General features: G+C 39.8%; 1 long non-coding RNA gene across 1 annotated transcript; it reads left to right on the top strand.

Moving 5' to 3' along the window:
- The first annotated feature begins 1,795 nt into the window (after positions 1-1,795).
- Positions 1,796-24,742, top strand: LOC141278233 (uncharacterized). The gene is made up of 3 exons (XR_012330583.1): positions 1,796-2,255; positions 22,389-22,661; positions 24,161-24,742. It is a non-coding gene; the product is annotated as an uncharacterized lncRNA (long non-coding RNA).
- The last annotated feature ends 1,032 nt before the right edge of the window (positions 24,743-25,774 follow it).

Here is a 25,774-nt window from a genome sequence, read left to right as displayed (position 1 = left end):
GGATCTGGTTTCTCTCACATGCTCCAAGCTCTGTGATCCTCCCTCATTGGAGAACAGTTTTACCTTCTTTTAGCACTTGGAATTCTATTAAAGCCGGCCTGCTGGTCCCTGTCCGGTCACTAGAGGGCAGTAGAGCCAAGGACACATAAGGAAGGCGGCGTTGGTGCTGGTCTGTGCGTTTATTCCTGTTCTGACGCCTAATTGTGTTATTTGCGTTGGACTGTCCCCTCCCTCCCTCCTTGCTCTGTGTACTTGCTGACATTCTTTTTTCCAAACACTTCACATCTCAGGGCACCTCTGAGTCCCTATACCATCTGTGGCCTGGGATTAGTCATGGCTGAAGCCTCTTACTGACAGCTGTGTTTATTTCTCAAGGGCCCAAGTGGCTGCAGAACATGGGGGCCTGTGCACTGCAGCTCACCAGATCCTAGGATGAACAACAGTTGCTCTTCTGCCAGTTCAAAACTTGGGGCCTGTTCCATCTTGCATTCGTCCTCTGCAATCCAAGGCATATTAATTTCACCCAAATCACACGGACTGACATGGTGATGGTGGGCTGTGGTGGATGTGATTCCCTAAAGAAAATTCAAGTGAGGTCACCAGAGGGAGGAAGAATTGATGTTTATGCAAAATGCACAGATGTCCACTACAGCTACCACATGGGAACAGAATAATCCACCAGTTAACAGTCCTGGCTTGGCATTCCAGTTCCCAGGGATGGAATCCCATTTCCACCATTAACAAGCTGTGTGACCATGGTTGGGTCACTTCACTTGTCAGTGAGTCTGAGTGTCCCTGTCTACAAAATGGGAGTGATGGTCCAGCATTGTGGGCTTGAACCAGTGTGAAAGCACACTGCAAAGGCACCAAGCAGACACAGCATGTGTTACTACGAGTTGGTGTGGCATGAAGTCAGAAGTCTGTGATGCAGCAAATCAACTTCTGGGTATTTAATCAAAGGAAATGAAAAAGCTAACTCAAAAAAGGCATCTGTACTCCCATGTTCATTGCAGCATTATTTACAATAGCCAGGATATGGAAACAACGTAAGTGTTCATTGATGGATGAATAGATAAAGAAATGTGATATATATATATATATATATATATATATATACACCATATATACAATATAATTCAGCCATAGAAAAGAATGAAATATTGCCATTTCCACAACATGGATGGACCTTGAGGGCATGCTAAATGAAATAAGTCAGATAGAGGAAGACAAATACCATATGATCTCACTTATATGAGGAATCTAAAAAATAAACCCCAAACCAAGCTTATAGATACAGAGGACAGATTGGTGGTTGCCAGAGGTAGGGGGTGGGGGAGTGGGAGAGATGACTGAAGGTCAAAATGTACAAACTTTCAGTTATAAAATAAGTGGGTCCTGGAATGTAATGTACAGCATGGTGACTATAGTTAGCAACAGTGTATTGCATATTTGAATGTTTCTAAGAGAGTGGATCTTAAAAGTTTATCACAAGAAAAAAAATTGTAACTATGTATGGTGACAGATGTTAATTAGACTTACTGTGGAGATTATTTTGCAATGTATACAAATATTGAATCATTACATTGTATACCTTAAATCAATATAATGTTATAATATAACAATAACGTATATATTATAAAATTATACGTAAATTAAAAAAGTAAATGAAATCTGAAGTCTCTGAATTGTTACCTGACCAGTTCCAGGGCACCTGTCCACAGACAGGCAGCCAAACTGCCCTGGGTTCAAGTCCTCAATCTGCCACTTACTATGTTATTCTCCTCTATGAAGTGAAGATCAGCATTACTGCCTCCCAGGGTTATTGGCAGAAATGATGAGGTGATATATAGACAGTGCCTGGCACATATTGTTCTGTAACTAATGATAGATGCGTTCTCAGTACAATTATTACCCCAGAGCACACTAGGAGTCCAGGAGAGACTCTGGCAGGACAGAACACGTGCTCTGTGAACAAGCAACCATCCTTCTGGATAAAGGGTGCATTTGGCCAGCAGCCAAGGAGGCTTTGTGTAGCCTGGCCCTTCCTGCCTTCCTTTCAACTTGGGCTGGGTACAGCCTTACGGAGGTTCATCTTTCACTCTTAATTACCCCTCAGGCTCTCCTCTCAGCCTGTCTTTCATTTCCATCACAGGCTTTCAGCCAGACAGTTTGAACAGAATCTCATCTGGAGTGTGTTAACTCTTCTCCACCGTTGCTGGCAGAGATCTGGGATCAGCTCTGCATTAGGACAAGTTGTAAGTAAACACACATTTGCTCTAATGTGGCCTCTCCTCCCATCCCATAGGCTTATCTTATATTGTGAAGCTTCAAATCAGGGAACACAAGAGTGTTTGGAAAAGACCTTAGAAATCATTTAATCCAGTCTACCCATTTTACAGGAGAGTAAATTGAAGATGCTGAGTTGCTCATGTTCACATAGATAACTTGAGGATACGAATAGAGATGGAAATCAGGTCTTCTGACTCTCAGTTCTAAACTCCACAATAACACCGTACCTCAATCTTTCACTCATTCCTTCAAAAAATATGTATTGAGCAACTAACATCTTATGACTGGTCCTTTTGTGGGCACTGGAACAACAGCGATAAATAAGAAATGATCTGCTCTTATGCTTATGAACTCTTCCTCTATTTGTCCATCCATCCATCCATCCATCCATCCATCCATCCATCCATCCATTCATCCAGTGCTTCTATTTGTTCATCCATCCATCTCCCTTTTTTCCTGTCCATCTCTCATTCATCCCTTCATCTTCATCCTTTTGTCCATTTGTTTCAGTCCATTCATTTTGCCATTCATCTCACTATCAATTTGTTGGCTAATCTATTCATCTATTCATTTATCCCCTACCCATCCATCATCTGTTCCTGTTTCCATGAGTCTGTTTCTCTTTTGGTCCACACATTGGTCTCTTCATCCATTCACAATTTCTTGTGTCTGTACAGCTCTAGGTTTTTGGCTGGTGCTCAGGACTTAGATAAGTAAGAAGTATTTGTATTCGAGTCTTTGTATGAACATATACCTTCTTGTCTCTTGGTTAAATACCTAGGAGTAGAATGGCTAGATCATAGGGTAGACATCGGTTTAACTTTTTAAGAAATTGCTAAAATGTTTTTCAATTAGTTTTTACTCTTTTATATTTCTACCAGTTCCTCCACACCCTTCCCAACTTTTTGCATGGTCACACATTAAATTTTATCCATTGTAATAGGTATGGTTTTAATTTTGTTATTCCCCTAATGACAGGTGCTGGTGAGCTCCTTTTCATGTGCTTATTAGTTACCCATATATCATTTTGGCAAAGTGTGTGCAAATACTTTGCCCATTTAAAAAATTGAATTGTTTGTTTTCTTATTATTGAGTGGTATTTTAAAAAATGTACATATATTCTGCATTGAAGTCCTTTATCAGATATAAACTTTGCAAATATTTTTTTTCTCCAGCTGTGGTTTGTCTTTTCATTCTCCTAATAGTATTTTTAAGAGGGCAGAGTACATTAATTTGGGTGAACTCCATTTTATTAATTTATTCTCATATGGATCTTTCTTTATGTGTCATGTAATAAATTTTTGCCTAGCATAAGGTCACAAAGATTTTCTATTTTTTTCTATATGTCTTATTGTTTCAGGTTTTACTAGGTATATGATAGATTCTGAGGTAATTTTTTTTAATTTCTTTTTTTATTGGAGTATAGTTGCTTTACAATGTTGTGTTAGTTTCTACTACTGTACAGCAAAGTGAATCAACTACACATATACATACATCCCCTGTTTTTTGGATTTCCTTCCCATTTAGGTCACCACAGAGCATTGAGTAGAGTTCCCTGTGCTATACGTTCTCATTACTTACCTATTTTGTACATAGAATCTATAGTGTATATATGTCAATCCCCATCTCCCAATTCATCCCACCCCTCCCTTCCCCCTTGGTATCCATACGTTTGTTCTCTACGTCTGTGTCTCTATTTCTGCTTTTCAAAGAAGGCAATCCATACCTTTTTTTTTTAGATTCCACATATATGCGTTAGTATATGATATTCATTTTTCTCTTTCTGACCTACTTCACTCTGTATGACAGTCTCTAGGTCCATCCACGTCTCTACAAATGATCCAATTTCATTCCTTTCAATGGCTGAGTAATATTCCATTGTATATATGCACCACATCTTCTTTATCCATTCCTCTGTCGATGGACATTTAGGTTGCTTCCATGTCCTGGCTATTGTAAATAACGCTGCAGTGAACATTGGGGTGTATGTGTCTTTTTGAATTATGGTTTTCTCTGGCTACATGCCCAGTAGTGGGATTGCTGGGTCATATGGTAATTCTATTTTTAGGTTTTTAAGGAACCTCCATACTGCTCTCCATAGTGGCTGTATCAATTTACATTCCCACCAACAGCACAAGAGGGTTCCCTTTTCTCCACACCCTCTCCAGCATTTATTGTTTGTAGACTTTTTGATGATGGCCATTTTGACCTGTGTGAGGTGGTACCTCACTGTAGCTTTGATTTGCCCTCCTCTAACAATTAGCGATAATGAACATATTTTCACGTGCCTCTTAGCCATCTGTATGTCTTCTTTGGAGAAATGTCTATTTAGGCCTTCCGCCCATTTTTTGATTGGGTTTTTTGTTTTTATGATATTAAGCTGCATGAGCTGCTTGTAAATTTTGGAGATTAATCCTTTGTCAGTTGCTTCATTTGATAATATTTTCTCCCATTCTGAGGGTTGTCTTTTCGTCTTGTTTATGGTTTCCTTTGCTGTGCAAAAGCTTTTAAGTTTCATTAGGTCCCATTTGTTTATTTTTGTTTTTATTTCCATTACTCTAGGAGGTGGGTCAAAAAGGATCTTGCTGCATATTATGTCAGAGTGTTCTGCCTGTGTTTTCCTGTAAGAGTTTTATAATGTCTGGCCTTCCATTTAGGTTTTTAATCCATTTTGAGTTTATTTTTGTGTATGGTGTAGGGAGTGTTCTAATTTCACTCTTTTACATGTAGCTGTCCAGTTTTCCCAGCACTACTTATTGAAGAGACTGTCTCTTCTCCATTGTTTATTCTTGCCTCCTTTGTCATAGATTAGGTGACCATAGGTGTGTGGGTTTATCTCTGGGCTTTCTGTCCTGTACCATTGATCTATATTTCTGTTTTTGTGCCAGCACCATACTGTCTTGATTACTGTAGCTTTGTAGTATAGTCTGAAGTCAGGGAGCCTGATTCCTCCAGCTACGTTTTTCTATTTTTTAAAAAATTATTTATTTACTTATTATTTATTTTTGGCTGTGCCAGGTCTTAGTCGTGGCATGTGGGATCTTCGTTGCAGCATGCGAGATCTTTAGTTGTGGCATGTGCTATCTTTAGTTGCAGCATGTGGGATCTTTAGTTGCAGCATGTGGGCTCTTAGTTGAGGCATGTGGATTTCTTTGTTGTGGCATGAGGACTCTTAGTTGAGGCATGCAGACTTCTTAGTTGCAGCATGCAGGCTCTTAGTTGCGGCATGAGAACTTTTAGTTGTGGCAGGCGTGCTGGATCTAGTTCCTCAATCAGGGATCGAACCTGGGCACCCTGCATTGGGAGCATGGAGGCTTACCCACTGGGCCATCAGGGAAGTCCCCCGTTTTTCTTTTTCCAAATTGCTTTGGCTATTTGTGGTCTTTTGTGATTCCATACAAATTGTAAAGTTTTTTGTTCTAGTTCTGTGAAAAATGCCACTAGTAATTTGTTAGGGATTGCATTGAATCTGTAGATTGCTTTGGGTAGTAGAGTCATTTCCACAATATTCGTTCTTCCAATCCAAGAACATGGTATATATCTCCATCTGTTTGTGTCATCATTGATTTCTTTCAACAGTGCCTTATTGTTTTCTACATATAGGTCTTTTGCCTCCTTAGGGAGATTTATTCCTAGGTATTTTATTCTTTTTGTTGCAGTGGTAAATGGGATTGTTTCCTTAATTTCTCTTTCTGATTTTTCATTGTTAGTGTATAGGAATGCAAGAGATTTCTGCGCATTAATTTTGTATCCTGCAACTTTACCAAATTCATTAATTAACTCTAGTAATTTTCTGGTGGCATCTTTAGAATTTTCTATGTATAGTATCATGTCATCTGTGAACAGTGACAGTTTTACTTCTTCCTTCCCAATTTGGATTTTTTTTTCCTTTTTATTCTCTGATTGCTGTGGCTAGGACTTCCAAAACTATGTTGAATAATAGTGGCCAGAGTGGACATCCTTATCTTGTTCCTGATCTTAGAGGAAATGGTTTCAGTTTTTCACCATTGTGAACGATGTTGGCTGTGGGTTTGTCATATATGGCCTTTATTATGTTGAGGAAAGTTCCCTCTATACCCACTAGCTGTAGAGTTCTTATCATAAATGGGTGTTGAATTTTACTGAAAGCTTTTTCTGCATTTATTGAGATTATCATATGGTTTTTATCTTCAATTTTTTAATATGGTGTATCACATTGACTGATTTGCGTATATTGAAGAATCCTTGCATCCCTGGGATAAATCCCACTGGATCATGCTGTATGATCCTTTTAATGTGCTGTTGGATTAGGTTTGCTAGTATTTTGTTGAGGATTTTTGTGTCTATGTTCATCAGTAATACTGGCCTGTATTTTTCTTTTTTGTGATATCTTTGTCTGGTTTTGGTATCAGGGTGATGGTAGTTTCATAGAATGAGTTTGGGAGTGTTCTGCCCTCTGCAATTTTTGGAAGAGTTTGAGAAGAATAGGTGTTAGCTCTTCTCTAAATGTTTGATAGAATTCACCTGTGAAGCCATCTGGTCCTGGACGTTTGTTTGTTGGAAGATTTTTAATCATGGCTTCAATTTTATTACTTGTGATTGGTCTGTTCATATTTTCTATTTCTCCCTGGTTCAGTCTTGGAAGGTTATACCTTTCTATGAATTTGTCTGTTTCTTCCACGTTGTCCATTTTATTGGCATAGAGTTGCTTGTAGTAGTCTCTTATGATCCTTCGTATTTCTGTGGTGTCAATTGTAACTTCTCCTTTTTCATTTCTAATTTTATTGATTTGAGTCCTCTCCCTTTTTTTCTTGATGAGCCTGGCTAAAGGTTTATCAATTTTGCTTATCCTCTCGAAGAACCAGCTTTTAGTTTTATTGATCTTTGCTATTGTTTTCTTCGTTTCTATTTCATTTATTTCTGCTCTGATCTTTATGATTTCTTTCCTTTGACTATTTTTTTTTGTTTTTTTTCTAGTTGCTTTATGTGTAAGGTTAGGTTGTTTATTTGCAATTTCTCTTATTTCTTGAGGTAGGATTGTATTGCTATAAACTTCCCTCTTAGAACTGCTATTGTTGTATCCCATAGGTTTTGGGTTGTTGTGTTTTCATTGTCATTTGTTTCTAGGTGTTTTTTGATGTCCTCTTTGATTTCTTCAGTGATCTCTTGGTTATTTAGTAGCATATTGTTTAGACTCCATATGTTTGTGTTTTTTACAGTTTTTTTCCTGTAATTTATTTCTAATCTCATAGCATTGTGGTTGGGAAAGATGCTTGATATGATTTCAATTTTCTTAAATTTATTGAGGCTTGATTCATGACCCAAGATGTGATCTATCCTGGAGAATGTTCCGTGTGCACCTGAGAAGAAAGTGTAATCTGCTGTTGTTGGATGGAATGTCCTATAAATATCAACTAAGCCTATCTGGTCTAATGTGTCATTTAAGGCTTATGTTTCATTATTAATTTTCTGTCTGGATGATCTATCCATTGGTGTAAGTGGAATGTTAAAGGGTGTAAGTGGAATGTTAAAGTCCCCCACTATTATTGTGTTACTGTAGATTTCCCCTTTTATGGCTGTTAGCATTTCCCATATGTATTGAGGTGCTCCTATGTTGGGTGCATAAACATTTACAATTGTTATATCTTCTTCTTGGATTGATCCCTTGATCAGTATTTAATGTCCTTCCTTGTCTCTTGTAATAGTCTTTATTTTAAAGTCTATTTTTTCTGATATGAGTATTGCTACTCCAGCTTTCTTTCGATTTCCATTTGCATGGAATACCTTTTCCTTCCCCTCACTTTCAGTCTGTATGTGTCCCTAGATCTGAAGTGGGTCTCTTGTAGACAGCATATATATGAGTCTTGTTTTTGTAAAGCCAGTTTGTGTCTTTTGGTTGGAGCATTTAATCCATTTACCTTTAAAGTACTTATCGATATATATGTTCCTATTACCATTTTCTTAATTATTTTGGGTTTGTTTTTGTCGACCTTTTTCTTCTCTTGTGTTTCCTGCTTAGAGAAGTTCCTTTAGCATTGGTTGTAAAGCTGGTCTGGTGGTGCTGAATTGTCTTAGCTTTTGCTTGTTTGTAAAGCTTTTGATTTCTCCATCAAATCTGAATGAGATCCTTGCTAGGTAGTGTAATCTTGGTTGTAGGTTTTCCCCTTTCATCACTTTAAATATATCCTGCCACTCCCTTCTGGCTTGTACAGTTTCTGTTGAAAAATCAGCTGATAACGTTATGGGGAGTCCCTTTATGTTATTTGTTACTTTTGCCTTGCTGCTTTTAATATTTTTTCTTTGTATTTAATTTTTATTAGTTTGATTAATATGTGTCTCGGCCTGTTTCTTCTTGGGTTTATCCTGTGTGGGACTCTCTGCACTTCCTGGACTTGATTGACTATTTCCTTTCCCATGTAAGGGAAGTTTTTGACTATATCTCTTCAAATATTTTCTCAGACCCTTTCTCTTTCTCTTCTTCTTCTGGGACCCAGAGGTCTCTGAGATTGTCCTCATTTCTTTTCATTCTTTTTTTCTTTTTTTTTATTCTGCTCTGTGGAAGTTATTTCTAACATTCTATCTTCCAGGTCACTTATCTATTCTTCTGTCTCAGTTATTCTGCTATTGATTTCTACTAGTCAATTTTTAATTTCAGTTATTGTGTTGTTCATCACTGTTTGTTCTGTAGTTCTTCTAGGTCCTCATTAAACCTTTCTTGTATTTTCTCGATCCGTGCCTCCATTCTCTTTCCAAAATTTTGGATCAACTTTACTATCATTACTATGAATTCTTTTTCAGGTATACTGCCTACTTCCTCTTCATTTATTCGGTTTTATGGGGTTTTGCCTTGCTCCTTCATCTGCAACATATTTCTCTGTCTTCTCTTTTTGTCTAATTTACTGTGTTTGAGGTCTCCTTTCTGCAGGCTTCAGAGTCGTTTTTCCTCTTGCTTCTGGTGTCTGTTCCCAGTGGGTGAGGTTGGTCCAGTGGCTTCTGTAGGCTTCCTGGTGGGAGGGACTGGTACCTGCATTCTGGTGGGTGGAGCTGGTACTTGTCCCTCTGATGGGCAGGGCCATGTCAGGTGTGTTTTGAGGTGTCTGTGAGCTTAGTACAGCTTTAGGCAGCCTGTCTGCTGATGGGTGGGTTTGTGTTCCTGTCTTGCTTGTTTTTTGGCATGAGGTGTGGCAGGTGGGTGGAGCTGGGTCTTGGATTTGAAATGGAGACCTTCGGGAGAGCTATCACTGATTAATATTCCCAGGGGCTGGGAATTCTCTGGCGATCCAGCATCCTGGACTAGGCACTCCCACTCCAGAGGCTCAGGCCCAACCCCTTGCTGGGGATCCAAGACCCCACAAACCTCATGTCATGGCAATAAAGGGATAAAAAAGGGGCGGGGAAGAAAACAAATGAAAACAAACAGAGAAACAAATCCCAAGACAAATAGTAAAGAAAGAAAGAAACAAACAACAACAACAGCAAAAACAAACAAACAAACAAACAAACAAAACGCCAAATGGTAAAACAAAACCAACCAAACAGAAAAGAAATCAAAGAAACACACACACAGACCCAAAAGAAACAAAAACAAAACCAAAGAAAACAAAAAAGAAGAGAACAACCAGACAAACAAAAGAACCCAGAAATGAAATCAAAAGATTAAAGACAAAACTAACAAAAATACACAACACAAAACCGAAGCAAATGCAAACGAAAGAATAAAGTGAAGAAAACAAAACAAACACACAAAAACGATTTAAAAAAAGGAAAAAACACAGAACAACGAAAAAGCAAAGTACAAATAGAAATATTAAAAACAATATTGAAAAAATTAAAAAAAGAAAATAAAACAAAAAGAAGAAACCCAAACAAACCAAAAAACCCCAAAAAACTAAATAAAATTTAAAATAATTAAAAAAACCAAACCCAACAACAGAATGAATCAAAACATAATAAAAATAATAGTAATAATAATATTTTCCTGGGGTCTCAAGTGTCAGTGTTCTTGCCCCCACTGTGAGCCACAGCCCACCTCCACCTCCCCAGGAGGCCCTCTAATGCCTCTAGGTTGGCCTCTGGACCCGCTTTGGGTACTGTGGGGGTAGCTTAGACTCTGATCTGACCCAACTCCCACATGTGCTTGCCCCCGAAGTCCACAGCTGCCAGAGCTAGACTGGTTTCATTTGTGGGAACACATTGTCCATTCAGATATTCCATAGACGCAGGGTCTACCAAGCTGATCGCGGGGATTTAATCTGCAGTTTGTGCAGCTAATGGAAAGATATTTGTTCCTCTTCCTTAGTCGCCCCACTCCTGGGGCTCAGCTGTGGTTTTAGCCTCACCTCTGAGTGTGGGTCACCCCCAGGAGTCTGCTCTGGAGGCTGCCCTGGAGCACTCAGGTCTGCCCCGGTGAAGACAGGGCACGGAGGCAGCACAGCTGCCTGGGTTACAGGAGCCGCAGCAGCAACAGGTGCGCGGGGAAGCCGGTGGCCATGAGCATGAGAGATCCAGCCCTAGTCAAGCCTATTCTAGTGCCTGGCAGCAGGCGCATGAGGGCCAACCCTGGCGGGACCCTTTCCTAGCATCTGGGGGGGGGCAGGGGCTGGTGTGTGAGGGAAGAGAGGCTGTAATGTCGGCTCCACCCTCTGCACATCATAAAACAGTGGCGCCTTGCTTCCATGGCAGTCTGGGTTTCTTCCACAGGTGAATGCTGGTTGTAGATTTCCTCCCTCCCATCCCCTCAGGCTGTCTTCTTCTCACCCAACAGAAGTTCTCCTCCCAGGTTTGGTCTCCAATCCCCATGCTCCAGCTCCTGTGCACACCAGCAGACACACATCCCAGTCCAGGGCATGCAGGGCCGTGGCACAGACTGTCTGTGTAGTTCTCACTCTATCCTGTCTGCCACAGACCGGCCATTTCACCCTCCTCCAATAGCTTCAGATGCTTCCCTTCTGTCCCACCCAATTTCCCCATCCATGAGGGGGTTTCCCCGGATGTGAGACCCTCTCCTCTGCTTCAGCTCCCCCCAGGGGAACATTTCCTGTCCTGCTTCCTCTCCTCTTCTTTCTTCCTTCTTTCTTTCATCCTACCTGGTTATATGGGGATCTTTATTGTCCTTTCCAGTGCCCAAGATCTTCTGCTAGTGTTCAGCTGGTGCTCTGTGAGATTTGTTCCATCTGTAGATGTATTCTTGATGCATTTGTGGAGAGAGATGAACTCCACGTCCTCCTACTCCTCTGCCATATTGAAAACCCCCAAGGTAATTATTGTATATGGTGCAAGGCATGGATCCAACATCGTTTTTTTGCATATGAATATCCAGTTGTTTTACCATCATTTGCTGAAAGACTGCTTTCTCCACTGAACTGCCTTTGTACCTTTGTTAAAATTACTTGTTAATTCCTATAGCAGTGAGCACACCTAGTGCCCAGATCTTGGTTTTTAATATCATTCTTCAATAAAAGGACCTAGGGCTCCTGGGCTGGTTTTGGGACTGTGGCAGGTAATATACAAGATGAACTTAGAGCATTTTGTAGCACCAGAAAGTAAGGAAGTACTGAAAAGAGACAATCCTATATTGATGGGGGTTTGTCCAAAGAATGTAACAGCCAACTGACAGAGCTCCCAATGGCCAACTTGAAAAATTTAAGCAACAGTATATAAATAAAGTAGTATTGGATTATAACCCAAAATATAAAATAAATATCCATGAGCCTATACTGATATAAGTGACTGAATAAATAAATGGGGGAGAAGAGAAAAATCCCTCTTGTAGAAGAATTTCAAATAATTTATGTATCTATTCCACCTTTAAGGAAGTGGAGCATAACTTCCCACTTATTAAGTGTGGGCTGTGTAGAGTGACATCTTTCTGAAGAGTATAGTATAGAAAGTTGTGTGTGTGGGAGAATAATTTTACAGTGGAAAAAAGTGACAGACACTATCTCAGCCATGTGATCCAAGTTAACTTGAACAGATAAATCATATTGATAGTATATACCTTTGTTAGGCTATGATGAGAATGGCACTGTATCTCTAAAATCTTCCTTCTCCAAACACATACTCCAGTCTAATTATAAAAACTTCAGATGAATCCCAAATGAGGGATATTCTACAAAATACTCAACCAGTACTCAAAATTGTCAGGGTAGTCAAAAACAAGGAAAGTCTGAGAAAGTGTCACAGCTAAGAGGAGTCTATGGAGACATAACAACTAAATGTAATGTGCATAGGATACTGGAGCACAAAAAGTTGTTGGTTAACACTAAGAAAGTCTGAATAAACTATGGACTTTAATTAATAACAATGTATCAGTATTGGTTCATTGATTATAACAAATATACTAATGTATGATGTTAATAGTAGGGGAAACTTGATGAGGGGCATATGAGAACTCTATGTACATCTTCTCAATTTTTCTTCTAATAATGAAGTCTATATTTAAAAATCCATTGTTTATATATGTATGGATCTCTCTATTCTGCTTTATCGCTCTATTTGCTATTTTTATAGTGATACCACATTGTTTTGATTACTACAGCTTTATAACAAGTCTTGAAATCAGATAGCATTAGCTTTCCAATTTTGTTCTTTTTCAAAGTTGTTTTGGCTATTCTAGTTTTTTTTTTTTCCATTTCATATACACATAGAATAATTTTGTCAATTTTTGCAAAAAAAAGCCTGCTGGATCTTCATTGCTATTGAAGTGATAAAATTGGGGAGAAATGACATTTTATCAATATTGGGATTTCAAATCCCTGCACTATCTCTTTTTTTAGAATCAATTTTATTTATTTATTTATTTATGGTTGTGTTAGGTCTTCATTGCTGCATGCGGGCTTTCTCTAGTTGCAGTGAGCAGGAGCTACTCTTCTTTGCAGTGCGTGGGCTTCTCATTGTGGTGGCTTCTCTTGTTGTGGAGCACAGGCTCTAGGTGTGTGGGCTTCAGTAGTCATGGCACGTGGGCTCAGTAGTTGTGGCTCGTGGGCTCAGTAGTTGTGGCTTGCGGGCTCTAGAGCACAGGCTCAGTAGTTGTGGCACATGGGCTTAGTTGCTCCATGGCATGTGGGATCTTCGCGGACCAGCAATCGAACCCATGTCCCCTGCATTGGCAGGCAGATTCTTAACCACTGCACCACCAGGGAAGTCCCCTTGCACTATCTCTTTATTTATTTAGCTCTTTAATTTTTTTCAGCAATATTTTGTAGTTTTCAGCATACGTATCTTTCCCATCTTTTGTCAGATTTATCCCTAAGAATTTAACATTTTTAATGCTATAAAAAGAGTATTTTAATTTCAATTTCTGGTTGTTCATTGTTAGTATATAGAAATGCAGTTGAGTTTTGTATATTGATCTTGTGTCCTGCAACCTTGCTAAACGCACTTACTAGCTCTAGTAGCTTTTTTGTAGGTTTCAGTAAATTTTCTACATAGGCAATCATATTGTCTGTGAATAAAGAGAGTTTTACTCTTTCCTTTCCAATCTGTATGCCTTTTCTTTGTTTTCCTAGTCTTACTGTACCATCTAGAACTCCAGTACAACATTGGGTATAGTGAGAACAGACATTTTTGTCTTGTTCCTGATTTTAGGGGTAAAGTAGCTAGTCTTTCATCATTAAGTGTGACATTAACTGTAGGTATCCTTAGAAGCCCTTTGTCAGGTTCAGCAAGTTCTTTTCAATTTCTAGTTTGCTAAAAGTTTTTATTAGGAATAAATTTTGGATTTTGTTGAATGATTTTTCTGTGTTTATTGAGCTGATTATATGGCCTTTTTTTTTAGTTTTTTAATATAGTGAATTATACTGACTAATTTCAAATGTTAAAGCAGCCTTGCATTCTTTAGATACATCTCACTTGGTCATGAAGTATTATTGTTTTAAAATATTGTTGGATTTGCTGAAATTTTATTTAGAAGTTCTTGCATTTCTATTCATAAGGGATATTGGTCTGCACTGCTCCTTTAATATCTTTGTGTGATTTGCTGTTGGAGTAATGCTTGCCTCAAAGAATGAGTTTGGAAATATTTCTTCCTCTTTAATTTTCTAGAAAAGTTTATGTAGAATTAATATTATCTCTTCCTTAGATGTTTGGTAGAATTCACTGGGGAAACCATCTGGGCCAGGAGTTTTCTTTGTGGGAAGACTTTTAGCCAAAAACTCAATTTCTTTAATAGATGGGGGCTATTCTCATTAACTAATCCTTCTTAGGTGAGCTTGGGTAGGTTTTGTCTTTCAGTGAATTTGACTATTTCATCTAAGTTGTCAAATTTTTTGGCATAAAGTTGTTCACAAAATTCCTTATCCTTTTAATATATAGAGAGTCTTTAGGGGTATCATCTCCAGTATTCTTGATATTAGTAGTGTGTATCTTCTCTTTTATCCTAATTAGAATTTCTAGAGGTTTATCAGTTTAGTGGATCTTCTCAAACAGCTCTTGGTTTCATTGATTTTCTCTTTTGCCTTTCTGTTTTCTATTTTAGCAATTTCTGCTTTGATATTTAGTATTTTTTTTCTCCTGCTTATTTTGGGTAAGCACTTATTTTTTCTAGTCTCTTAGGTAGAATTTGAGGACACTTATTTGAGGCCTTGCATCTTTTCTTACTAAAGGCTTTTGGTGCTTTAAATTACTCCTTAAATACTGCATTGGTAGCATCCCACAAATTTGGATATATTGTATTTTCATTCAATTTAAAAACTATCTAATTTCCATTTCTATTCCTTTATTAACCACGTGGGTTATTTAGAAGTATCTTATTTATTTTTCTAATATTTGGGGAATTTCCCTATTTATTTATTTATTTATGCTGGATCTTAGTTGTGGCATGCAGGATCTTTTAGTCGTGGCGTGCAGACTCTTTTTAGTTGCGGCATGTGGACTTCTTAGTTGCAGCCTGTGGACTTCTTAATTGTGGCATGTGGGCTCCTAGTTGCAGCATGTGAGCTTCTTAGTTGCAGCATGCAAACTGTCAGTTGCAGCATGTGAACTCTTAGTTGTGGCATGCATGTGGGATCTAGTTCCCTGACCAGGGGATTGAACCTGGGTCCCCTGCATTGGGAGTGTGGAATCTTACCCACTGGACCACCAAGGAAGTCCCTCCCTATATTGTTTTGATAATTTGTTTCTAATTTGATTCCATTGTGGTCAGAGAGCATACTTTATATATTTGAATCCTTTTAAATCTATTGAGATTTGTTTCGTGGCCCAGAATTTGGTACATTTGGTAATGTTTCTCATGCATTCTTCTGTTTTTGGGTGGAGTGTTCTAGAAATTTCAATTAGGTCAAGTTGGTGGATAGCGCTGTTTCAGTATTCTATATTTTGATCATTTTCTTTATACCTGTTTTATCAATTATTGAGAGAGGGATATTGAAATATTCAGTTATAATTGTGATTTTGGCTGTTTCTCTGGGCTGTTCTATCAGGTTTTTCATATATATATATTTTTTTTTAAATTAATTAATTAATTTATTTATTTTTGGCTGAGTTTGGTCTTCGTTGCTGCACATGGGCTTTCTCTAGTTGCGGTGAGCTGGGCTACTCTTCATTGTGATGCATGGGCTTCTCATTGAGGTGGCTTCTCTTGTTGCGGAGCACAGGCTCTAGGTGTGTGGGCTTCAGTAGTTGTGGCTCATGGGCTCTAGAGCACAGGCTTAGTAGTTGTGGCACATGGGCTTAGTTGCTCCATGGCACGTCAGATCTTTCTGGACCAGGGATCAAACCCGTGTCCCCCGCATTGGCAGGCAGATTCTTAACCACTGTGCCACCAGGGAAGTCACCTTCTTATATTTTGAAGCTCAGTTATTAGATGTGTATATATTTAAGATTACTACATTCTATTGATTAATTGACCCCTTTATCATAGTCAAATGACCTTCTTTATTCCTGGCAATATTCTTTGCTCTAAAAACTATGTTGTGTGATATTAAAATAATGACTCTTGGACTAGTGTTAGCACAATGTATCTTTCTCCATCTTTTTATTTTGGTATGTATATTTGAAGTACATTTCTTATAAGCAGTATAAAGTTGAGGGTTTTTTTTAATCCAATCTGACAATCTCTGCCTTTTAATTGGGATGCTTAGACTATTTACATTTAATGCGATTATTCATATGGTTAGGACTGAGTCTACCATCTTGCTACTTTTTTTTTCCTATTTGTTCCATCTGTTGGTCTCTTTTTCTTTAAATGGTTGCTTTAGGGTTTACAGTATACATTTTTAACTTATCACAGTCTACCTGCAAATGACGTTATACCATTTCATGTATAGTATAAGAATCTTACTGTATTATAGTTCCATTTCTTCATTCTCAGATGGTATGCTATTATTGCCATATATTTTACTTATACACATATTATAATCCCCACAGTATATTGTTATTTTTGTTTACACAGTCAACTATCTTTTAAAGATATTTAAATAATAAGAAAATAATATATTTACCTATGCAGTTGTCACTTCTGGGGCTCTTCATTCCTTTGTTAAGATCTGCATTTCCATATAGTGTCATTTTGCTTCTGTCTGAAGGACCTCCTTTAGCATTTCTTATAGTACAGACCTGCTGGTACTAAATTATTTCAACATTTCTTAGTATGATAAAGTCTTTATTTCTCTTTAGATTTAGAAAAGTATTTATAATGGGTATAGAATTCTACATTGACAGGTTTTGTTTCTTTCAGTACCCAGGGATAAGTGTCATTCTCTTCTCACTTACATTGTTTATGATGACCAATCTGCTGTCACCTTTTTCTTTGTTTCTCTCTATATAGTGTCTTTTTTCCCCTCTGGCTACTTTAATGTTTTTCTCTTAATTACTGATTTTGCATTTTTTATCATATAACTTGGTTTAGTTTTCTTCATTTCTTATGCTTGGGTTTTGTTGATCTTTCTGGATCTATAAATTTCATTGAATTTGAAAATGTTTTAGTTGTTATTTTTCTGTCCTCCCTGATACTTCCTTCAGGTACTCCATCTACATATATACAGTTGGCCTCCATATCTTTAGGTTCTGTGTCTATGGATTCAACCAACCATGGATTGACTGTTCGACTGTGGTTGGTTGAATCTGCAGATGCTGAATCTGTGGAAATGGAGGGCCAATCGTAAGGGACTCGAGCATCCCACAGGTGGTCTGGAACCAATCCCCTGAGGATACTAAAGGGTGACTGTGTTAGGCTCCTTGAAGTTGTCACACAGCTTACCAATGCTCTTAAATTTTTTTTCCTCTTTTTGTTTCATTTTGGATATTAAATGTTCCCTTGTCTTCAAGTTCACTAACCTTTTCTTCTGTAATGTCTAATCTGCAATTAATCCTATCTATTGTATTTTTTTGTCTTAGACATTATAGTTTTCATCTTTAGAAGTTTCATCTTTAGAAGTTCAATTAAAAAATATCATCCATGTCTCTTCTTAACTTTTTGGGTCTATGGAGTATAGTTATAGTTATAATAACTATTTGATGTTCTTGTCAGCTTATTCTATCATTTCAGGGTCAGTGTAAGTTGATCAATTTTTCTCCTCATTATTGGCCATATTTTCCTGCTGCTTTCTATGCTATTAATCAGATTAGATGCCAGATATTGTGAATTCTATCTTGTTTGTTGCTAGATATTTTAGTTCTCCTATAAATATTAAGCTTTGTTTGGGGATGAAGCTAAGTTACTAAGAAAAACATTGATCCTTTCAGGTCTTACTTTCAAGATTTGTTAGGTTGGATCAGAGCAGCATTTTTTTTTTCCTAGGGCTAATCATTCTCCATTACTGAGGCAAGACTTTTTTGCTTACACTACCCAGGGACCCATGAGTTATTAGTTTTCTGCTCTGGTTGGTAGGATCAGGTACTCTTCTCAGCCCTCTGTGAACTCAGGCACTGTTCTCACTCTTCCTTTTAGATAATTTCTCTCTCACCTCTGGTAGTTTCCTTAAACAGGTAAACTGATCAGTTCTCTGGTGAATACCCAAGGCAGACACTCCACAGATAGCTGGAGTTTTCTTTCCAGCTTTGTCCTTTGTGTTATTCTGTCTTGTGAGCACTAGCTGCCTTGGTCTCCCCAGCTTCTCAACTCTGTCTCCCCACCTCCAGAAGCCTACTACTTCTTGTTTTCTTCTCCCTGTACCTGGACAGTGCTCAAGGCAGTAACCTGGGGCAGTCATAGAGCTCACCTTGACTGTTTTTGGTCTTCCATGGTTCATTACCCTTATTGCCTGAGGTCCACTCTCTTGGAAACTGCTGTTTCATACTTTTTCTGTTTTTCTTTTCAGTTGTGTCAGATAGGAGGTTAGCTCTGTTCCATTACTCCATCTGGCTGGAAGCAGAAGTGTCCATTACCTTTTTATTCCATTATTTTTCTTTTAAAACTCATCTTAGAAGCAATCTTCCTCTGTAACAACCGACGGCTCCAGAAAGTGTGTTCCATCATCCTATGACTGCTTTGCTTCTCAAAGCAAGCCTATGAGGTGGCGTCAGATCATCCCCACTTTACTGGTATGGGAACTGAGCCTCAGAGAAGTGAAGGGCCTTGTCCAAAGTCACATGGTCTATAAAGAATTAAGCCTATGTCCCTACTGCACTGTGCTGCCCTTGTCATTCCCAGGAGGGGAGATAGAGCCACATGAAGAAAGGGTTGGCCTTGTTAATATATTTTAAAGTATTTTGGGTGGGGAGGGAGATAAATAGGTGGACTCAGAGAGTAATATTTTCCAGGTCACAACGCTAATGAGCCTGGTGCTTAGAGAGGGTCAGGGGTCTCAGTGAGTGGTCTTCCTACTGCACCTACCCCTGACTCATTTCCAAGGAAGGGAGTATGTCTTCTGTGTAATGCATCCAGCCAGAGAGGAGAATTGGGCTTTTTTCCAGAGCTGTGGAATTGGGGATCTAAAACCCTCAGGGAAAAGAGAAAGTTACTGGCCGCTCAGTGGCAGGGTGTGTGTGGGTGAAGGGGAGGCAGGAGCACCAGACAGCTGAGGGTGGACCTGTGGAAGCTGTGGGCTGAGGGCACTGAAGTGGGGGTTGTAGGTGCAGTCGGCTCTCCACCCCTCTCCACCCATCTCCTGGCTTGCATGATTCTCCCTGCTCCTCCCCCTCTTCTGAGTGAGAAATAAAGGTGGGGAATAAAATAATTAAGCCGTGAGTAGGTGAGGTGTTAGGGAGACAGCTTTCCAGGGTGGGCAGCACAGATGACTGCAGGGTGGGGAGGGAGGTGGTGGGAGGCAAATGTGCAGATCTGAGCTCTGAGAAACTGGGTGGAGGGGGCTCAGCCTGGGTGTGCAGAGTTGCAGGTGGGGACACTAGAGGGTGACATCCCAGGGACAGGTGCTTCCTGGGAAAAAGGTAATATGGTCTTTTCCTGGCTATGGGGGAGGCTTTGGAATGTTCTTGGAGAATTTCTTTAAAGTGAGATTCTTCTTAGAATCTTTTAAAGCATGGAATGGAATGGAACCTGATAGTTTTCATGTATTCAGTGCTATTTTAGGCTCAGAACCCATTTCACATGCATCAACCCATTTCATATCACAATTATCCTATGAGGTAGGTACTATTATTTATTCCATTTCACAGAATTCGAGGCTCAGGCAGGTGGTGGCTCACTCAAGCATCCTATACACTTCTTTTAATGAGAGAGATGTGAGGTGCTAGAGCCTCACTGAACAGAACTCATGTGAGGGGGCTTCCCTCAGCTTGAAAGACTTGGAGAGGGATGAGAGAAGAAAACGAAGTATTGAAGACTGACACCAAATATGGTATTAGGTACTATATCATATATATTCTGGATGTTTTGACTACTCAATAGCAACTTCCCTTCCATGGGAAGCTGGAACTTTGATTTTTATGTGAACATTCCCAATTTTTAAATGTTGGCATCTAATTAAAAAAACCATGTGAGCCCCCAAAATGTTCTTGACTGCAGGTGAAAGGAGTTTTTGGTAATATAGCTCATATGGTGTGCCAGGCTCTGTGCTGGGCCAGAGGGACCTGAGGACAAGTCAGCCTGGCCTCAGTTCTCCCAGGGCAGCCTGGCTGCAGTTTGTTGTACTGGGATTAGATCTGCATTATTCTTTAACCCCTTGGCCTGACCTGCAGAATGCTTTTTGTTTGGAAATGGAAACAATAAAGCAATTAATGGCATAATTTGTGGCACTCAGAAACTTGGGAAATGTTTCTAGGGCTTCAGTGTTTCCTGAGGGGCTTTCACTGTCCCATTTGATCCATTCTGTTAAATGAGCAATAATCCCACTTTCCGGGTGGGGCAACCAAGGCTTATAGGAAATAAGGGTCTGAGAGTCACATGAACTGGCCTGGACCCAGGGCTCATGAGTCTGTTTCCCCCTTGCTACGTGGTGGCTCAGGTAGAGACAGGGGATGGGGACTGATGTTATTTGAACACTGGGTGTTCATACTGATCTGATTGGATCTTCCCTCAACCCTGTGAGATCAGCCTCATTCTTCGTAGCAGATTGTTCAAGGCAGTTGGATTACTTACCTGGCAGCTCAGGGCCACATTGTGAGTGTTCTAGCCAGCAAGGTGGGAGCTGTACCATCTTTATGATCACTGCTACTGTAGTCACAAGCCCTCTCAAGATTCAAGGAAAGGGAACAGACTACCTCACAATAGGGAAAGTATCCAAGACACATTGTAAGAAGAGCATGAGGGATGGGCGATATGACCTTCTTTGGAAAATGTAACATGCAACAGTGTGCAAAGTTTACCTTGCACTGTGTTCTCCAAATCAGAGGTTTCCATAAACGTTATACTTGAACTTCACATTTTAAATATGTTTAACTATTTAAACATTGTAATAAATGCAACATGAATCCTCAGATATGTTGCATGCTCAATGTTAAAATTTGGAGATGGCCAGCATATTTTTTATGTTGTTAACTCAGTTGTGTGTAAGCTTGACACTAAAGTTTCTCCTCCTATCTCTGTGTAATTAGAGAAAATCCTGAAATTCCGAAGCAAGTCTTAAAATACAAGTAGCATTTCCAACTGATATTCTTTGTGACCTGGAATTTTCTTAGTATTTCCAAAAGAAAAAAAAAAAAGGACTAAATGCAGTGCTGAGGTTGAAACATGACTGCATCTGTCATCCATAATATCTAATTTCTTTTTCTTTTTGATCTAGCCAAACAATATCACTGTTCTCAATGATTAAACCTTATAATAAGTACATGTTATAGAGTTTGCCGCAGAGGCACCAAATTTCTGTAATTTTCCTTTTACTGGAAGAGGACAACTACATTTCCCAGAGTCCTTTGCATCTGAATTGAGGCAGGTGACTGTATGCCGAGGACCACTGGGATATGGATGGAAGTGGTGTATGCTCTTTCTTCCCCTTCCACAGAGGCCAGGGCTTTATCATGGCTGAATCACAAGATTGTTGGGGGGGTGAGTCACTGGGGGGAATGGAAATCTGCTAAGAAGAGTTCCTTGACCTTCACTAACTGTGACATGTGCAAGAAAAAAACCTTTGTGTGTTAAGCCACTGTAATATTGGGGTGTATTTGTTATCATAGCAAATCCTGGTCTACCCTGACTGAATCCGAATCAAACTTTTGAAACAAAATTTCTAATAAAACATAGGTCTTATCTGTCCTATAAGTGTTCCATACATTATTTATTTCAAAGAAAAACAGCTCTCCTAATCTAAAAGATTTCAAAATCAGTAATGGAACCTCATGTCTGAATCTTACAGGTGGGGAACTCAAGGACCAAATAGGAGAAATGACTTTTCTACAGTCACACAGCCATGGCAGGGCTAGAATACAGCATAAGGATATCTGTAGTTTTAACCTGTGTGAGAACATATGGGTGAGGAAACTTCATATCTGCTGCAATTTATTTATTTAGGCTGTGCCGGGTCTTAGTTGCAGCATGCGGGACCTTCGTTGCTGCATGCAGACTTCTTAGTCGTGGCATGCATGCGGGATCTAGTTCCCCGACCAGGGACTGAACCCAGGCCCCCTATATTGGGAGCACGGAGTCTCACCCACTGGACCACCAGAGAAGTCCCTGCTGCAAATATTTTGACATAGATTAATAATGCATCAATAAAGCAACTTCTTCATAATATTTTCTGGTCAGAAGCTCTCATGGCCATTTTCTTTCTTTATTCTCTACTCTCCAGATTGTCTCTACTCCCCAGATTGTCTCAACTCCTCAGTGTTGGAGCCTGTGCTGAAGTTCATCAGATATTCCAGGCAGGGCTTGTCTAGAAGCAGAATATACTACACCAAGTATAGTTTGAGATCAAGTGAGAAAAGGACACAGAGACACTCAGAGAGAAAGTCCTGTGAAGATGTAGACAAAGATTGGAGTTACGCTACTACAAGCCAAGGAAATTTAGACACTACCAGAAACTGGGAGAGGCAAGGAAATATTCTCGCCTAGAGCTTGACAGGTACGTGGCCCTGCTGACACCTTGATTTCGAACTTCTGGCCTCTAGGACTGTGAGAAGATAAATTTGTTTTAAGCCATAAAATTTGTGGCAATTTGTTATGGCAGTCTCGGAAACTAATACAGGGCTGTACATAAAACACAGCTGCCTTGTCATGAAATACAGCTTGAGGAGGCCCCAAGATCACCTTTCTCAAAGAGAGCAATGCCATGTCTGACAATATTCATGCAGATATTGTCTTTGTGCTCAAAGATAAATCCTATACACACCTCTGTGGGAAAAGCACCTTGCCCTCAGCTGCCACAAAGTGGTGGACCTGGGTCTGGTTGTGTGTGTGTGGGTGTGGGTATCATGGTGGAGATGACGAGAACATTCTCATTCCTCCTGCTCCTGGTTCATTCTGTCTCTCCGCCAGTAATTTTCCTTATTTCCCACTCACTCTTCTACTGTTTTCCTCATTCTCTCATTTATCCCCAGGCATGTTGTGGCTTCACCATGAACATTCCCACCATTGATATCTGTCTGAGTCATCCTTCATGGAGATCTCATTATGAGTTGAATATTTCTTCCCAAATATAACACTATAGACATTAATGATCCTTGAGTAGCAACTACCCTTTTTCTGGGTACAAGTTTCTGGCTTCTGAACAGGTGTGGGACATCCCTGGAGGGAGAAGAATAAAGTGGGCAGTAAGCCCTGCATCATGCACACCCATGGGGATCCTACCCTGACTGATCTTGCCCAAGTGCCTGTTCAGGGTGTTTTCCAGTTGCTTCTTTACTAGGTTCTCCCTTGGGTGCCTTGATAAGTCACTCTCTGAGTCACTCACCAACTCCCTCTTTCTTCTCTCTCAAAGTCAGTCCCCTAATAGTGTGTTGGATAGCTTTGTGAGCCCCTTGATAGATGATCTTTTGGACCCTTCCTCAGAATATACTCTAGTTCCCATCACTAGTTTCTTCCTTATCTGGGCTCCTCACATAGAAACTTCCTGGATTCCCTAATCCAATCTTCCTGAAGTACTTGTTGCTTTAGCACTTAAAAACAGAGGGATGTTTGTTGATGAGAGTGTTCCAGGCAGGAGTGTTGATGAGACAGGGTTCCAGGCAGGAGCAGAGGCTGGGCCTTGGGGTAGGGTAGGGGCTGATTCTGGGGAAATTGTGGGGATTCTTTAAACTGCATTTGGTTTTGAGGGGCAGGGGTATTAGATATTCCATTGGATAGAATGGAGATGCTAATGGGGAACAGCTACCAAAGATCGGGACTGTAGCCATCAGGGACTTGTGCCTAGTGAGGAGATTCTAGAAGGCCCAGGCCCCATTTCTGTTGCACATGGTTCCCTAAACCTTTGAGAAATGGGAGCTTGTGATGACTGGGCTCAGGTTTGCCTCCAGTTCTAGAATAGCTGGAGGGCTGTGGTTCTTGTTCATTAGCAAGTGATTCTAAGCTATTTACAGACTTTACAAGTAATTCCTCTTTTTTTCTTTCTCCTCCCAAATTTAGAAATCCACTATCTTTAAAACGTGGATCTTCAGATGCTCCTGAAGACAGATAAGGTGGGGAAAAAGACGCTGCGAGCCTCCAAATAATTGATTATCAGGTCTACCCAGAGGAGGTTGAAGTGAAAGAGGTTCTTGCTGGAGAACAGTGTGAGGAGGTGGGGAGGAACAAGTCCTTGGCAGATGCTGGTCACCATGGGAAGGCAAAACAGGCAGGTGTCAGCGGCTCATTCTTGAGAATGTTGACATAAAGAGGCCAACCAGTAGGTGCTAGCTGGAGATGCGCTCTCTGAAATGTTCAGACTGAGAGTTGGGTGGACTCTAGCAGTGGTAAGAGTAGGGCACTTTAGAAGTGGAGGATGCCAAGTGAATGATTCAGTGGGATTCAAGGGGTGGGTCAAATTCGGTGAGATTGCTATCATGAAGCGTGTGGGGTCAGGTGAAGCCATTCTTTTCTTTACTCTGTTTACACGGGAAAACAAAAACAGAACGAACAGCTGGGAATCACACTATCCCCTCTCCAGGCAAGAGGGGATATTCACGAATAATGTGTCTTCTGCATTGAATTCATGTATCGCTGTGTTCTTTCCCTGTTATTCATTTTTACAGTGGATAAAAATATTTTCCATTGATGCTTCTTTGAAAAATTCAAATTAAAAAGTATTTTTGATATGTGTTCCTCAATGATCTTTCAGTCAGGTATCTTCTGTTTAAGAAGACCCCGAATAGCCAAAGCAATCTTGAGATTGCAAAATGGAGCTGGAGGAATCAGGCTCCCTGACTTCAGACTATACTACAAAGCTACAGTAATCAAGACAGTATGACACTGGCACAAAAACAGAAATATAGATCAATGGAACAGGATAGAAAGCCCAGAGATATACCCACGCACATATGGTCACCTTATCTTTTTTTTTTTTTTTTTTTTTTGCGGTATGCAGGCCTCTCACTATTGTGGCCTCTCCCGTTGCAGAGCAACAGGCTCTGGACGTGCAGTCTCAGCGGCCATGGCTCACAGGTGCAGCCGCTCCGTGGCATGTGGGATCTTCCCGGATTGGGGCACGAACCCATGTCCCCTGCATCGGCAGGCAGACTCTCAAACACTGTGCCACCAGGGAAGCCCGGTCACCTTATCTTTGATAAAGGAGGCAAGAATATACAGTGGAGAAAAGACAGCCTCTTCAATAAGTGGTGCTGGGAAAACTGGACAGGTACATGTAAAAGTATGAGATTAGATCACTCCCTAACACCATACACAAAAATAAGCTCAAAATGGATTAAAGACCTAAATGTAAGGCCAGAAACTATCAAACTCTTAGAGGAAAACATAGGCAGAACACTCTATGACATAAATCACAGCAAGGTCCTTTTTTGACCCACCTCCTAGAGAAATGGAAATAAAAACAAAAATAAACAAATGGGACCTAATGAGACTTAAAAGCTTTTGCACAGAAAAGGAAACCATTAAACAAGACGAAAAGACAACCCTCAGAATGGGAGAAAATATTATCAAATGAAGCAACTGACAAAGGATTAATCTCCAAAATTTACAAGCAGCTCATGCAGATCAACAACAAAAAAACAAGCAACCCAATCCAAAAATGGGCAGAAGACATAA

Source organism: Tursiops truncatus, chromosome 3, assembly GCF_011762595.2.
Source record: "Tursiops truncatus isolate mTurTru1 chromosome 3, mTurTru1.mat.Y, whole genome shotgun sequence".
Lineage (NCBI taxonomy): Eukaryota > Metazoa > Chordata > Mammalia > Artiodactyla > Delphinidae > Tursiops > Tursiops truncatus.
This window is presented reverse-complemented; position numbering and strand designations above follow the sequence as displayed.